This window comes from Amblyomma americanum, chromosome 1 (genome assembly GCF_052857255.1).
Source record: "Amblyomma americanum isolate KBUSLIRL-KWMA chromosome 1, ASM5285725v1, whole genome shotgun sequence".
Classification (NCBI taxonomy): Eukaryota; Metazoa; Arthropoda; class Arachnida; order Ixodida; family Ixodidae; genus Amblyomma; species Amblyomma americanum.
The window spans coordinates 229,769,534-229,787,114 of record NC_135497.1 but is presented as its reverse complement, the minus strand read 5'-3'; the positions used below and the strand labels follow the sequence as shown (position 1 = coordinate 229,787,114).

General features: G+C 52.6%; 1 pseudogene across 1 annotated transcript in view; it reads right to left on the bottom strand.

The window, feature by feature from the left end:
- Nucleotides 1-17,581, bottom strand: part of LOC144116030 (nuclear hormone receptor FTZ-F1 beta-like) — an 84,460-nt pseudogene that overhangs the window by 50,713 nt on the left and 16,166 nt on the right. The window contains exon 2 of the transcript XR_013311685.1: nucleotides 15,692-15,914. The product of XR_013311685.1 is annotated as a nuclear hormone receptor FTZ-F1 beta-like (transcript). The remainder of the gene's footprint in view (nucleotides 1-15,691; nucleotides 15,915-17,581) is intronic.

Here is a 17,581-nt window from a genome sequence, read left to right as displayed (position 1 = left end):
GGCGGTAATCAACGCAGAATCGAAGTGCGCCGTCTTTTCTTTCTGACTAGAAAAACCGGTGCCGACCATGGGCTGATTGAAGGCTGGATGACGTCGTCGCGAAGCTGGATGACGTCGTCGCGAAGCATTTCTTCGACTTGGTCCCGGATGGCTTGTCGTTCTCGCGGTGACACACGGTAGGGCTTTGACGGAGAGGTCGGACGTGTTGGTCCGTTATAATGCGATGCTTAGCAATTGGCGTTTGTCGGACATTCTGCGATGTCGAAAAACACTCACTGTACGTAGGTTCGAAGCAGATTGCGGATCTGGTCTTGTCTGTTCCGGGTCAGTGCTGGGTTGATGTCGAAAGTGGGCGAGTTCTCTTGTTCAGGCGAATCTTCTGCGGAAGGGTCGGAGAGGGCGAATGAGTCTCGTACGTCGGATATTTCGTCGAAGAAAACAGTCGTCGTTCCATGGCTTTCGTGGCGCCTACGGTCACGATAACGCTTGAGCGGGGTGGGACGCTCACTTCTTCCTCCTGGACACTCAGGGCAATGTGATTTTCCTGAGTTTTCATCAAAGCGATTGCTTCGTCCGTCGAAAGCGTGATCAGCTTGGATCGCAGGTCGATGATCGCCTGATGCTCATTAAGAAAATTCATACCCAAGATCACTTCGCGGGAGCATTGCGGTAGCACAAGAAAGGTCGCAGGATAGGTATGTCCTTTGACAGTCACTCGCGCTGTGCAACGTCCTGATGGCGTAATGAGGTGGCCCCCTGCGGTGCAAATTTGTGGGCCGTCCCAAGCCGTTGTGACTTTTCTCAGATGCGCAGCGGATGTTCCATTCATCACCGAGTAATCGGCTCCTGTGTCGACTAGAGCGGTAACTTTCCAGCTGTCGATAGTCACTTCTAAGTCGGAGGCCCTGGCTCTTGCATTGCATGTCGCTCTCGGCGTCGGGTCACGGCTTCGTCGCGTATGCGAGTCGCTGGTGGGGCGTGTGGTCGAAGCTTTTCTGGGTGGCGTCGTCGTTTTGAAGGCAGTTTGCGTCGTGGTCGGGGTTCTCATTTTGTCCGGCGTCGGTGCAGCGAGTGTAGACTCTTCATGCGGCGTCGCGGGTGCAGCGTCTTCATGGGGCGTGGTAGGTGGAGGATCTTCGTCGTTTCGCTCTTGATCAACCTCACCTCCAGTGGTTGCTGTCTTTAGTTTCCCCTACGGGGGCTGGGAGACTTTACTCGTACCGCGGCTGCGTAGTTGCGGTGTGGCGACGCAAAGTGCGAGGTTGACGGCGATGGTGAGCGCGAGAAGCGCTTCGGCGTGTGCTCCTCTCGACGCAGGCACTCGTCGATTTCCTGCGGACGTTGGCCGAAGCATGGTCGTGGGGCGTTAACGGCAAATCCTCGAAGACCGATACGTCGGTACGGGCAGTGACGAAGAATATGGCCGGCCTCACCGCAATGGAAGCACAATGGCCGGTTGTCGGAAGTCCTCCAGGCGTCGCATTTCCTGGGGCTTGAGCGTCGATCGTAGGCTGGGCGGGCGGGGGCAGGGAGGTGGCGTTCGGGAACAAGTGGTTCATGTCGGACAGGATGCAGGGGTTGTCGTTGGGGCTGAGAAGTCCTTACTGCAGCGGCGTAGGTCATGGCCTGGGGTTCTGTGGCCGTCGGGGTGCCAAGTGCCTGTTGCACTTCTTCCCGTACCACGTCCATCAGAGTCGTGCTTGTGGCTGTGGGGAGGATGGCAGTAATCGGCGTAGCTCCTCTCGGACGATTTCGCGGATAACTTCCCGCCAGCTGTCGCTGGTGGTGGCCGTCGTGTCCGAACGGATTGCACAGGCAGAGGAAGGGCGATTGTACTGCCGAGCTCGGACGTCGAGGGTCTTGCATGATTTATTCGACTGTTTTGGCGGGTGGCGGACGAGGCTGCCAAAGAGTTGTTCTTTTACGCCGCGCATTAAAAACTGAACTTTCTTTTCTCGGTCATATCGGGGTCGGCGTGGCGAAATAGGCGCTTCATCTCCTCGACGAAACCGCGGACGGTCTCATTCGGAAGCTGGATCCTGTACTCATGGAGTCATTCGGCTCTTTCTTTCCTCACGACACTGGTGAATACCTTCAATAGTTCTCTCTTAATAGCTCCCATGTCGTAAGGGACGGCTCGTAGTTTTCGTACCACGTGCATGCGGAGCCCTCCAATGAGAAAAACACGTGTCCAATTTTTGCCGCATCATCCCACTTGTTGAATGACGCCACACGCTCAAATTGGTCCAACCAATCTTCAGGGTCTTCGCCTAGGGATCCATTGAATGTTGGCGGCACCCGAGGCTGCTGCAGTATGATCGGTGTCGACATCTTCGGCGCGGTTGCGGTGCTCGTAGCAGCGTCTTTTCGCTGTCTGGTGCGGTCCGGCAGGATCCCGAACTCAGGCTCCTCTCCCTGGAGACGTCGGCTGACTCGCTGAGCTGCTGGCTCGCCCTCGGGGGGAAGCGCTGATGGCTGGCTTCACGATATGAAGGGGGCGTCCGGAACATGGAAGGCTACCCCGCACCTCCACCAGATGTCACGTAGTGGTGACGGCAGTCGAAGCAGCGATGAAGACGGACAAAGGTCTTCTAAAAGAAAACTGTTTAGGGGGCTGACTTGCACCGAAAATGGACGGAATCACTCGGCGGCGGCGAAGCGACAAGCGTGCTTGGCGGTCTGTTAGAATGCCTGCCGCTGTCTGCCGTGCTCAATTTAAAGCTGATAGCGAACTTTCGAGATAAAGCGTGCAAAGTTACTAGAACATACCGGAACAACGTAGAATCAGCGCTGCCAGGCTGCGATCAATCAAGATAAATCTAGTCGCGTCTTGCGTCGCGAACAAAGCGATATAGTTGTGCGGCGGCAGATTTGAAGAATGAACAAACACTGCAAATGTTCGCGGCAATATAACGAAGTAACAGCCGGGAGCGAACTTTCTACTTTATAACAACGAGGTTAAGCGAACTACATGGCATGGCTCAAGATGAAGCCCTTTTCGGAAAACAGTACGCAACTTGATCCTGACATCGTCGCCTGAAGTGGCCTGGCCGCCAGCTTCGGGGGTTTGCTCTGTCACCGCAACGGGCGGCGTGCACGGCGGCGACGGTGGTAGGGCAGCTGCTGCCGGCTGACTGCCACTCGCGGTGGCTGCGGCGGATGCAGGCCGGGGGCTGCTGGCCGCTACGTTGGCGGCACAGCGGCGGTGGCGGCCCCGTAGCTGGGTCGGGAGCCGCTGGGCTCCGCGATGGGCTGAGCGCTGCGCTCCACGGCAGGGGTCTGGCTGCCGCTGACGGCGCGCGGCTGCGGGCTGGCCGCGACGCCCTGCTGCAGTGCTTGCTCGAACGAAACCCGCGACGGACCGGTGGGCGACGGAGCAGGAGCGGTGGCTTGGTTGCCACCGCTGGCCGAAGGCACCGCAGCGAGCCGAAAATGCCCATTTGACGTCGGCTTGATATATCTGCTGCCTTTTCGATCATAGCGATCGTTACGAAACACATATATACACCGCCGTAAGCAGAAGACTGGGCAGCCGTCGCCCTAGCTCAGTTGGTAGAACACCGGACGCGAAATTCAAAGGTCGTGGGTTTCGGATCCCACCGGCGGCAAATGGTTGTTTTTCTTCTGCTTTCTAAAATGTTTGGTTTTCTTTATGGGGGTTTAACGTCGCAAAGAGACTCTTTAATAAGTTATTGCCCTCTTAATCCCCCCTGATGAACACCACAAATTATTTTATAAAAAGACATCCCCTATGCTTTTTGGTTCGGTCACTGTTGGCTTGAGTCATGTATGTCGTAACGAGCACCTCTTGTCCCTTCCCTTGTCTGCTCAGTGGGAAAAGACAGCTGGTATAGAGCACTTAGCCGATGGTTTGACGGAATGCCGTCTGGTCAGGTCCGCAGAATAAATCTTCGGTTTACTGACCATGTGAAAGTGGTCAGCTGACTGCAATTAACATATATGACATGGTCAGTTACCGAAAATTCAGTGTGCTGTGGTCGAGAGCATACGTCGCAACAGCCGTCCCAACACAGACAGCTGTGCAAGCCGATAGTGGCATGCACCGTGAATAAACACGACTAAGCACGCAGCGCCTCCAAACAGCGTCGTATACCCTTAGCACTGAAGAACAGTGCGAGGCCCTAGCTGTCGCGCAGGGTATTAATTTTTACACAAACGTGATCAGCCCTCCCCCCACAGCAACGAAGAAGCGACAAGCCCCGTCGCGCATTCAATATATTTTTGAGACAGACGCGCACGCTTTCCGTCTAGCTGTATACTTGAGAACAAAAAAAAAACAATTTTCAAATTAACTTGGCTAACCCTGGAATTCAGCGAAAAGCACGGGCGCCTTGGCGTTTTTCCTCCGTTTTTATGGAGGAAAAGCGCTTAGGCGCCCGTGTGCTGTGCGATGTCAGTGCACGTTAAAGATCCCCAGGTGGTCGAAATTATTCCGGAGCCCTCCAATACAGCACCTATTCATTTCTTCTTTCACTCCCTCCTTTACCCCTTCCCTTACGGCGCGGTTCAGGTGTCCAACGATATATGAGACAGATAGTGCGCCATTTCCTTTCCCCCAAACCATTTTTTCATTATTTAATCTCTACTATATCATTGATCACACCTTCACCCATCATTGATGCCCAGGGGCAATAAATTTCGCTTTAAAAAAAAAGCGAAAAGCAAGGACGCTTGCTAAGTGTCCACCATCTGATGTGTTTAAGGTCAAAGGTGAACCGAAATGTCACCCACAGTCAAAGGTTAAAGATCAGAGGTCAACTAAAGGTCATGGGTCAAGATCAGGAGCCAAGAGTTCGACGCCATAACTGTACCACGTAAGGTCATACACTGCTAACGTGGTCGGGCTGAAGGTTATTCAAGGTTATTCTCCAGCCTATGCGACGACTGCTTTACCAAACGTGGTGAAGCTTTTCGCTTCGTGTTCAACTGCAGTGACTTCTTTAGTTTCATTCGTTTTAAAGAGCAGTTCGCCCGTTACTGCGTCCCGCGTCGTAGTCGGCCTTACATGCTACCTGACAGGTGACGTGTTGGCAGGCAGTAGCAGAGCGAAGCGCCACCTGACACGGAGAGAGGAATGGACAGCCGGAAGGCGGCTGTTACAGGACGATTCCGGAGGGTGGCTAGCAACGTAACACGACACCTGCCAAGCGGTGGCAGGCGACTTGCGAAAAGCTGCGCTCAAATTTCGAATTACCGTCTGTCGTAATCTGCCTTCAATTTTTTTTCATTTATATATCGGGAGTAAAAAATGCACCTTTCTTACCGCGGACAACGCTTGCTGTCACGGATAATGTCAGCACATGCTGGTTGTGGGAAACGTTACCCCAATTCTTTTCCTTTCCTCAAAATCGACGGAGTCTAGAACATCGTCAACGCCAATGCCAACGATCACAATGAACGCGACGGTGGCGGCTGAGTGACGTCATAGCCGTCACGTGGTTTTTCCTATGTTCAAGGTCAAACCCGCGTACACGGCGAAGAAGCTATGGAGGGTAGTAGTAAAGCCTTCACTTCACGGGAAGGGGACGATGAGGTGGCTGCCTGGCCCTACTGAGCTGCGACGTAGGGGCTCTCGCACATTGGCAGGAGAGCGCCCCTTGTCAACGGGGGTACCTGTTGCTAAACCGTCGTCGTCGCTTCAGATGGCGCGGTTGTGTCGACGCGCGTCCTTTCTTCCAATCTTTCCTCTCATATCTCTTTTAACTCTCCTACTGTCTGCCAGTGGCAGCGATTATTTGCACGGGACAGCGATTGTGGATCAGCTTGAGCCAGTGGGCGGGCCCGTGAACTTTTCATTCTTCCCTCACTCGCAACAACAACAAAACCCTGCCACTCATCGCGCCACAAAGCGGAACGCCAAGCTGTTAAGACGGCTTGATTTCACCCGGCAGCCCCATAGAGTGCACACTCTTCCCTAGAAGCAAAACACACCCAGTCGCGATAAATAGCGACCGCAATCCGGGGAAAGAGACATTTGCTGAAAATTGAAAATTGGTTTTTTAGGAAAGAAAATCACGCAGTAACCGTCTCGCATATCTCGGTGGACACCTGTACCACGCCGTAAGGGAAGGTTTAGAAGGACTGAGAGCAGAAAGGAAAAAAAAGAGGTGCCGTAGTGGAGTTGTCCGCAATAATTTCGACCACCTGGGCATCTTTAGCGTGCACCGATATCGCACAGGACACGGGCACCTTTGCGTTTCGCTTCCATCGAAACGCGGCCGCCGCAGTCAGGATCGGACCCGGCTACTCCGGATCAGTAGCCGAGCGCCCTAATCACTAAGCCACCGCGGCGGGTAATGCGGATAGTCCAAGCAAAGAATGCAGCAGAAACAGAGTAAGCACGCTGAAACACGATACCCGAAAGACGCGGGTTCGATCCCGGCCGCGGCGGTCGAATTTCGATGGAGGCGAAATTCAAGAGGCCCGTGTTCTGTGCGGTGTCAGCGTACGTTAAAGAACCCCCCAGGTGGCCGAAATTTCCGGAGCCCTTCTCTACAGCGTCCCTCATAGCCTAAGTCGCTTTGGGTCGTTAAACCCAAATAAACGATAAATAAATCGTAAATGCGCTTGGGGGATTGGGGTGCGGAGCTGCGGAGGGGTTGCTATGCACCAAGAAAAACAGACCAAAACGAGGCAGCAGCGCTAGGCAACGTGCCGTCGATCAAGGCACTGACCAAGAGGAAGCGGGTTCCACAGCACTCGCCCCGTGTCAGGTCAGCCGCATGGCCGGACTACACAGACGCACGGGCGACGCGTAAGGTGAAAGTTCGACAAGGCATTCACGGCAGGAACGCGTCGCCGGAACCCCTTTTATTAGTCCTCTCAGAAAAAAAACAGGACGTGAAGCGAAGCGACGCGATCCTTTGAATGGGGATATGCATTTCGGTTAGGTATTTCACATAACCTGTTAGCACTGACGTTCGTAGCGTCCCTGTAATTTAGTAATTTAGTTAATTCCGCATACATTCTGTCGTATAGCAATGTTACCGCTAGAACATATATTCCCGAGACTGCAGCATCAATGCTAAACGTTGGTTGTCCTAGCAAAAGAGACGAATATTAATTATATCGACAGAGTGCATTGTCACAACGCAAGTTCGAGATTTAGCAAGCTGAAGGCTTTGCCATTTCACTAAGCGTGCGCGCTTTGTTCGAACAAAGCAAGACCCTTCAAAGCTCGAGGGCAGCGCGCCCATCACCGGCGTTCCATATCGAGACACTGCACGAAGCACTAGGACCGGAGACGCGCGAAGAGTCACAAGGACCTAAGACGCGCAAAGAGTCGCGCGAGCCCGAAGCTCGAACGACGTACGCAGTCGAAAGGCCACTTCACATACAAGCGAAAACGCTAGCGATTTGTGCCGCCGCGGCGCACACAGCCGTTTAGAGCCGTTGCGGCGCGTCGAACGGCCTGAGTGAAGAGGTTTCAAGAATTTGCTAATTTTTCGCTGCAACGCGCCGCTCAATGGCTCTATTCGCTCAGTTGCTTGCACGTGAAACAACCTTAACGAGATTTGAAGGCTGTCTAGGTCGCTTCGGCTCAACCAAACCAGGTATTTTTTTTCTCTCAGGTCGCGGTCACTCACGCTGACATAAAAATGACGGTGCATAATAGAGAAAAACGGCTAGCCAAGCTCATGTATTTCGTTCAGCCTTCTCGCTAAAATATAATGCTTTAGAACACAATCATCATAGCATAAAAAGGTTAGGCCTAAACCGACCACCAAGTAACGTCAGATGATCAAAGGGAGCACCCAAACCAGTCTGCGGCGAAGGCCACAGAACCGAAAGGAAATTCGCTACGCACCTGGACGCCCGCCAGCTGAGTCGTCTTTCTTGTCTTTGCACTCTCCTTTCCCCATTTAGTTAACGGGCAACAACCGCAACTGGCAATCACCGGAGGATTCGTGTGACGACTGCCTGCCGAGCCTCTGTAGAAAGGTGAAAAGGCTGCGCTGTTTCTCTTTTATAGCGACCTTTTCCGCTCTGCGATTGGCCCATATGCGACGCCACGCGCTGTGCTCCGACTCGGCGTCATTGGATGCGATTGGAAACGTCATGCGCGTGCCGGCGCTTCCAACTGCCTCCAAGAACGCATAAAGAAAAAAAAAAACTGTATAGAACCAAATGGAACGGTCGTATGATACCGCGTTAACTCTGCTCCTTATGGGAATGCAAAGGCCCGACGCGTCTCGAGCACGCGCGCTGTGGAACTCGAAGACAAGTGGAGGGTAACTCTGCTTTGAAACCCAACTAGTCATAGAGGCTACTTTGCTGATTACAGGACGATAGAGGAAAGTGCACGGGCCTGCCGACGGGCTCCAGCTATGCCTAACCACTGCCGCGTGCAAACAAAGGACAGTTCAAAGAGGTTTGAGGGGAACTGCTGAAAGGAGAATGGTGCGTTGCATCAACTGCGTCCACAGAAGCGACGACGGCTGTCTCAGCAAAAGATGCTTTTTTCCATCCATGATATATCCATGCCCGACGCAGCTGTAGCATAGGACATTTGGAACATTAGTGCTGCGTTGATATCCATTGTATAGGCGGCCCTTGGATTGGTACGCTGCTCAATCGAGTAGCTCTATTTATTTCAAACACCTCAGGGGACCTTTATATCACGAAAATGCCCGTGTGCTGTGCAACATGCGTGCTCGTAAAGAACGCCAAGCGGTCGAAATTACTGCGTAACCCTCTATTACGCTGCCTCTTTCGCACTCCGTATTTTTTTTCGCTTCCTCTTTCGTCCCTGCCCTTTACAGTGCGGACAAGCCACCAAGGAGTGTTGTATCTGTGCCTTCCCTTTGCCAGCCTACGCTAACTCTACCGACACGTGCCTGTTCGGAATAGTACACTGGTTACGCGGCTGTGGCCGCGTAACCAGTGTACAATCTCGGAGGCACCTGCGATCAAAAGAAAAACCAAAACGGGACAGCGTGGCATTCGAAGCTTGGGATGATCCGTAGAATTGAATCTGAACAGTGCCGCAGCAACTGCGAGGCATTCGAACAAACGAACAGGTGAAAGTGGCTTACTGTACGTTTAGCCAACCGGGGGACGGGAGACCTCTCGGGAGCGGACGCCCCCGCCGAGGCGCCTCGCTCGCACGCGGAGATTACAAACTTTTATCGCGGCCTAAGTTGCACGTATCCCGCCCCTCACCCCGACCTGGACAGGGCGCAAGCCACGGCACTCAGACGCCTACTAACAAAGGCCATTCTTGGCCCCTACCGATTATGTTTAACCACCCAAGGTGAATATGACCCTGTATGCCCGCACTGCGGTGACTGGACGCACTCCACCCCAGACCATATTTTATGGGAATGCACAACCAAACCCGCTCCGCCGACACTTTCCACCTCCCTCGGCGGAGGAATGGGACAAGCTCTTGGTCAGTTCAAGAAAAACAACGCAGCTGGCCCTCATCACGTGAGCTGACGAGGTCGCCCCTGTCTGGCGGGCACCCTGGGCTCGCCCAAGCCCCAACTAATCTCTTCCATTTAGTGGAAATAAAGTTGTAACCACCACCTTATTGCAGCAGAACGCTACGGCGGTAATAATAATAATAATAATTGGTTTTTGGGGAAAGGAAATGGCGCAGTATCTGTCTCGTATATCGTTGGACACCTGAACCGCGTCGTAAGGGAAGTGATAAAGGAGGGCGTGAAAGAAGAAATGAAGAAATAGGTGCCGTAGTGGAGGGCTCCAGAATAATTTCGACTACCTGGGGATCTTTAACGTGCACTGACATCGCACAGCACACGGGCGCCTTGGCGTTTTTCCTCCATAAAAACGCAGCAGCCGCGGTCGGGTTCTACGGCGGTACCAGCGTTTCTATTTTCGAACGGACACTGGATTGAAAACCGGTTGCTCCACAGAGAGGTAAGACAAATACTTCGCCGTTTCCTTTCCTCACAACAAATTTTTCGTAGCCCAGCGCTACGGCATCGTGTCTCAGCGCTTCGCGAACTGCACGACATTCGAACAGAAGCCGTCTGAAAGGGTGTCGCGGCAGCACAACGATGCGGCAACGGAGTTCCGTCATCATGCCTTGGCAAGCTTTACGAGCGGGTGGTAACAAGATTGCAGCAACACATGGAAGACGAAGATCTGTACCCCCACAGCATGTTCGGATTCCGCACCAAATTATCTACGGAAGACGTCCTCCTACAGATCAAGGAAGAAGTCCTCAGCAACATTCCATACAACAGAAAGAACGTGATAATGGCACTGGATGTCAAGGGTGCATTCGACAACGTTAGCCACGCAGCCATCCTGGAAGGGTTGGACGGTCTAAACAGCGGCATGAAAATACACAGGCATGTGAAAGCATTCCTCTCAAATCGCACGGCAACAGTGGGATTAGGAGACCTGCGAAGTGACAAGTTCCACACCCCCAACTAAGGAACCCCGCAGGGATCCTTCATTTCACCAATTTTGTTTAACATCGCAATGATAGCATTGACCTGTAAACTAGAAAACATCGAAGGCATACAACACACCATATAGGCCGACGATATCACGGTCTGGACCAACCAAGTCTCGCTCATCCAAAAAGAAGAACGCCTACAAACAGCAGCAACGTGCGCAGAAAAACACGTCAAGAAAAGAGGCCTCGCCTGTTCAACGGAGAAGTCTGAGCTCCTGATAGTAAGGCGAGGAAGGCGATCGGAGGAAGATCTCAACGTCATCCTCGAAGGGCAAAAAATACCGGAGAAAGAACTAATTAGGTTGTTAGGAATGTGGGTGCAAAGCAACCAGCGATGTACACACGCAATCGGCCTCCTCAAACAAGCAACATCGCAAGTCACCCGAATGATCACCCGAGTATCGCAAAGAAGCGGTGTGAGGGAGGGGGACACGATAAAGCTGGTCAGAAGCCTTGTGATCAGCCGAGTCACGTACTCCCTGCCGCACTACAACACCAACAAGGGCGAAAGGGACCAAGCCGACGCCACCGTGAGGAAAGCCTACAGGACAGCCCTCCACCTGCCAGCCACCACATCAACGGAGAAGCTGCTGCCCTCAGACTTCACAACTCGTCCGAGGAACTCAAAGAAGCGCGACTAGAGTCACACGAAGACAGGCTCCAGCAGACGACCACTGGCAGAGCGCTCCTCATAAGACTGGGATATCAAGCAACGCTAAGAGCAGAGCAGAGAACAACGAGTCTGCCTGATAATTTCCGCAGCACCATCAAAATAGGCTCGCTCCCCAAAAATACGGATCCATTGTTACACGCAGCTAGGCGAAACGTCCGAGCGAAATATGTAGAAAAATACTTGGCAGTCAAGGCGAACACGATCTACACGGACGCCGCGATGTACCCCCGGAGACGGGGAACAACGGAGAAAAAACTGACCGCGACAGTAATAGGCTCAGACTATAAGCATATCACTTGCGCGTCGGCACGGGACTGCACGGAAACCGAGGGAGAGGGAATGGCTGTTGCTCTAGCGGCCGCCGAGGGTAACCGCGAATAAGTCCTTAACATTAATCCTCACAGATTCGAAAGAGGCATGCCGTAACTACATTAACGGCAGATTAGGTCATAAAGCGCTCCAAATCCTCCTCCGCGCAGGCCTACCCAAAGATCACATTAAACACACCATTTTCTGGATACCGGGACATACCGAGATAGAAGGCAAGCAAAGGGTCGATAGAGTCGCTCGCGAGTACACTAACCGAGCACTCTTGAACGAAGACCCGGAGGACTTCTTGAGGGTAATCCCGACGTACTCCGACATTCTCAATTATTACAGAGGGACGAGACTAAAGTATCCTCCTCCCCACAACAAACTAAATCAACAAGAAGCAGTTTACTGGAGGAAGCTGCAAACCGGAACCTTCCCCAATTTAGACATCCTTAGCAAAATGTTCCCGAACCAATACAGGGTCATCTGCCCATGGTGCGGTGCAACACCTACCCTATACCATATTACTTGGCAATGTGACAGAGATTCCAAGGCTCAGCAAATCCGAGTGCGGGGCAGTGGGAGCGTGTGGTTCCGAGCGGCAACCCAAAGAGGATTGGTCATCCATGCCCAGCGAGCAGCCAACCTCAGCGGTGCCCTGGAATAGGGGCGCCGACCTCTGCAAGACGGAGGGAGACATCTGCTTGAAGATGAAGACCTCTGTCTGACCGAAAGACCTTGTTAGAGCAGTAAAATGTATCCTATCCTGTAGTATCTAGTGTTCCTAGCATAAAAAATAAATAAAACAACGCTTCGGCAACGAACTTACACCATCAACTAGCATTGCTAACATCAAAAAATAAAAAAAAAACGTTGTCACTTGGCGCCTCCTTGAAGCTGGACTTGCTGTGGTCGCCAGGTGTGTTGAAACCAGCGTCGCCTCTTTCCCGAACACGAGTTAACACCCATGTGCTGTGCAAGGTCAGTGCATGCACGTTAAAGATTCCCAGGTGGTCGAATTTATTCCGGAGCCCTCCATTACGAGACACCTTTCTTCATTTCTTCTCTGAGTCCCTCCTTTATCCCTTCCCTTACGGCGCGGATCAGGTGTCCGCCGAGATGTGAGAGATACTGCTCCAATTCCTTTCTCCAAAAGCCAATTTTTATGGGTTTATGGGGGTTTAACGTCCCTAAGCGACTCAGGCTATGAGGGATGCCGTAGTGAAGGGCTTCGGAAATTTCGGCCACCTGGGGTTCTTTAACGTGCACTGACATCGTACAGGACACGGGCCTCTAGAGTTTCGCCTCCATTGAAATTCCACCGCCGCGGCCGTGATTGAACCTGCGTCTTTCGGGTCAGCAGCCGAGCGCCGTAGCCCCTGAGCCTCCGCGGCGGCCCATAGATTGGATTGTAAAACATTTATTGCGTTGAGAGCAGGTTGCAGGAGATACGTACTAGATGGCCGTTAGCCCGTGGCTGGCGGCGACCTCAGTGGCCAGCTCGATTGCCCGTACTTGAATCTTGGGGTTCGAGCTGACCAGCACGGCCTCCCACAGCTCTGGAGAAGGCAGCTTTATCAGCTCCGCCGGAGGCGGATAACTTGCTCAGTTCCACAGAATGTTGCATGTGGCCCTTTCACCTCATTTATGGCAGTTTGGGTCGTACTGGCCAGGGTATACATGAGGGCATGCACTGCCGAATTCAGGAAGGGAGCGTGTTTAATAATAATAATTGTTTTTTTGGGGAAAGGAAATGGCGCAGTATCTGTCTCATATATCTTTGGACACCTGAACCGCGCCGTAAGGGAAGGGATAAAGGAGGGAGTGAAAGAAGAAAGGAAGAATAGGTGCCGTAGTGGAGGGCTCCGGAATAATTTCGACCACCTGGGGATCTTTAACGTGCACTGACATCGCACAGCACACGGGCGCCTTAGCGTTTTTCCTCCATAAAAACGCAGCCGCCGCGGTCGGGTTCGAACCCGGGAACTCCGGATCAGTAGTCGAGCGCCCTAACCACTGAGCCACCGCGGCGGGGGGAGCGTGTTTGCAGTTTGCAAGGGATGGGTGATGGGTGTTTGCAAGGGATGGGTGATGTCATGAAACGAGATCAACCCGTCCCTCGTGAAATTTGGGTCGGAGGGTGCGCTCACTGCCCGAATGCGAAGCAAACCCTCTCCTACGACACTCTTGCTAGCTCCCTCAGCGGAAGAATGGGACAAGCTCTTGGCCAGTTCAAGAAAAACAAGGCAGCTGGCCCTCGACACGCGAGTTCAAGAGGTCGCCCCCGACTGGAAGCCACACGGCCTCGCCCCAGCCCCAACTAATCCCTTCCATTTTGTGGCAATAAAAGTTGTAACCACCACCTTATTGTAGAAGAACCCCACGGCGGTAGCAGCGCTTCTATTTTCGAACGAACGGTAATTTGAAAGCGGTTATTCCACCCAAAACTGAGAGAATTACTTCACAGTTTCCTTTCCTCAATTTTTCGTAGCCCAGTGCTATACAGCATCGGGTCTCAGCACTTTCCGAACTGCACGGCATTCTAACAGAAGCCGTTTGGAAGGGTGTTGCGGCAGCACAACGCTGCGGCAACGGAGTTCCATCATCATCTAGCGTTCCTAACATCAAATAAAGAGAAAGAAAACGTTGTCACGTGGCGCTTCCTTAGTAGTAGTAAGTGGTTTTTATTAAAATGATAATAAAAAGGAGGGGAAAGATTTTTGCTAGCCTCGGCATCTGCCATCGATACTGAAGCACCTGAGCTGGGGCAGCGGAAATGAAGGATAGCAGGCAGAAGGAGAAAAGAAATGAAATAAAAGAGGTGAGGGGACAGGACGGGAGAATGGGCGAGAGGTGCTATACGCAAACTATTTACACAATAAGAAATGTGTTCAGGTTGTGCGCGTGATTAGTTCATGATGGAGCAATAGAATCACACGCGCACACATGTTGACTACAACTGGAGTGGGGCGTCCAGTTGTTAATCGTCCTAGGTGGAACTCGCGGAGCGCTCGGTCACTGCGTGTAACTACCTTGCGGAGAACAGACGGGTCGTCAAGTCCCTCTGTTCGAGGAACGCACAGAGGCTCACCAAGGTTCGCTCACGGGTGTGCGCACTGCCCTGCGGCCACAATAGCGTCTTGAGGGAGTCCGGTACTATGCCCAGCGCCCTATAGTCCGCAAGCATATCGCGACGAGCATTCTTGAAGCTGGCGTTGATGTGCACTTCTTGCGCTTCCTGTGGAAAAATCACAGGCTTTTTCTGTTCATGAGGTAGAATCCACCGGTGTTGCCTTCCCGTGTGTTTTTCTTTTTTTATTAACTAAGTACAGGTGAATAGCCACCCGATTCTTGACCGATCCGCCAGTGTGGATATGTGCCGTGTTTTGATAGGCTAACAACAACGTTGCTGTGGTCGGCAGCAGTGTTGAATCCAGCGTCCCCTCTGTACAGAACACGATGCAACGACAAGCGTTCAAGCCAAATATTTAAGACATTCTGGACGTCCGCGCTCATCAAGCGAAACGCGGCGACTGCATTGCCATTCTACTCGGCGCTTTCCCTGAATTTGACAACCAGCGGTACAGACAGATTGCAGTCACACGTGGCCCTCGTATGGTGGGGTACTGCGGTAACTTCAAACACACAGCGTTCTTTAAAGAACTTCGCGTATACATCGAAACGGGGCAGTCGCTGCCAGGATTCGATCCCACGTCCTCTGGCTAAGGTACCGAACGCCTAATCACTAAGGAAGGCGCGGCACCAGCCTTACTCGAGTGCTGTGACGCGTGCTGTCGCACTCTTGCGAACTCCGCACCACTGGCTCTACAAATATCGCTCCACCAGAACCACATGTGGGCGTTCCATAGGCGTGCATTCGAGGCATGTTCCAGTGCTTCGGGTGGATAAACAGTTGGATTGATAAGGCAGAACCATTCAAATCGGGCGGTGGCTCACGCCAGCCAGCCTTGACTCATGTGATTCCACTCTTGCCTTGTTTCTAGCCACCAATCAGAGAACCTTTGCTTGGTTATTCGCACCCGTTTAAAATCTATTTTTCCTTTGCTTTCCTGAAACCCATTGAATTGAATTGGCTGTTGGGAAAAGGAAATGGCACAGTAGGTCTCATTATCGGCTGACACCTGAACCGCGCCATTGCTTTGAAGAAATGAACCGCCAGGAGAAATGTGACGCCATCTAACGAAGCGCATAACAACTATACACGAGCCCAAAACAGGGAAAAGTTGCGTACTTACCTTGGCTGCGGGTCGAGGGGGGCTGCAGTGTGGACGGAGCCGGCAGCAACGGGCTATTGGCAGCCCTCACCTCGGCCCGGGTGACGACGAACGGCTGACGAAGAAGTTCGAAGGCGAACAGCTTGGCATGGAACTGTTCGCAGGGGGCTGCTCTTGTTTTCCCTCTGGCGAACTCCTGCGCCACCCTCGTGCTTCGAACTTTTGCTCGCGTGCCTCGAACGGTCTACGTGTCCAGCAAGTTCCGTCGTCCTCAAAGTGCCACGAGCTCGTGCAAAAAAAAATTACCATATCGACCTTTTCTGGCACCCGAAATTGTGTCTGATTAAAAATTTACGGAACCAAGGGAGTTAGTTAATATTGAGCGCGACCGGACCTTTAATAAAAATGTAAAGCAGTTTTCCTGTGAAAAATTCACTTTTCAGAATCACGCCGACGACGCGGAATCCACAAAAATGCAGCGAAGAACAGCGCTCTAAAAATAGGGTTTCGCATGATTTTTCTGTAAGGAGGAGGATGGTAAACTTTATTTTCATCGACCAAGGTAGCAGTTGGTGAGGGGTTACAGCCCCATCAAGTGGCTAAGAGCCCGTGGCGTTCGGCGAGTTCTAGGGCTCTTGTCACAACCCGGATCTGTGTGTCCGAGTCGGAACTGAGCAATGCGGCCTCCCACTGGTCTGGATTCGAGTGCTGCAAACCACGCGGAGGGGTGTCCTGAGGGCAAGCCCAGATTATGTGGGATAGAGTGGCATTTTGGCCACATAGTTGACAGCACGGAGAGTAGACCCCAGGGTATATGCGGCCATATATCGCAGGGTTGGGGAAGGTGTTCGTTTGGAGTTGCCTCCACGCAACCTCTTGGGGTTTAGTTAGAGAAATATGTACGGGCGATATAGGAGTCGACCTAGGCGTTAGTGCATGGTTATGTCATGAAATGTAACCATACGATCTCTCGCCGTCCGCAGGACGGGCGACACCACATCCAGGTCGACGAATCCTTGGACATAATTATGGGCCGCCTCGTTCCCTGGATAGGATGAGTGCGCAGAGACCCAGATCAATTAAATCGGGCCGAGTTTGTCCTTGGTGGAGCGGAGGAGAGATAGGATGACGGGGGTGACACGGCCTTTGGCGAAATTACGAATCGCAGATGTAGAGTCGCTGAAGATGGTTTCTGCAGAGGTGGAGACCATCGCCAAGGCTATGGCCGCCTCCTCGGTCTTTTCAGACGGCCTGAAGGGAATGGAGCACGCAACCAAAGGCCGTCCACAGTAGTTTACAACCGCGAGCGAAAAGCATCGCGATCAGAGTATTCGGCGGCGCCGACGTAAACCGCTGTCTGATCTGTTAAATACTATTTATGCAGAGACTTGGCCCTGTCCTTGCGGCGAGCCACATGATACTCTGGGTGCATGTTTTTCGGCAGAGGGGTAGCGATAAGGTATTGGACGGTAGATATTGGACGGCAGCTGGGCCTTGTCGGCGATGGTCGTTTCGAAGCTTATTCCAAGCTCGTCGAGTATGTGACGCCCCGTGGAGGTGTGGGTGAGACGCTAGTACTGAGCGGTGAGATGAGCTTCCGAGAGCTCTGTAACAGTGTTGTAGACCCCTAATACCAGTAGTTTATACGTGGGGGTCCGGTGGTGGAGATGGAGAGCCGTCTTGTATGCCTGTCTAATAAGGCAGTCAACGCGGTCCCGTTCCTGGCAGCTAAGGTAAAGGTAAGGGAGGGTATATGTGAGACGACAGATAACAAACGCCTGAACAAGGTGTCGGAGGTCAGCCTCTTGCATGCCTCTATGTTTATTAGCAATGCGATGAATTAGACGAATGGTCTGCGAGACAGAGACTGTAAGTTCAGCCTGAGTGTAAGTGTTTTTCCGATTGCTCTGG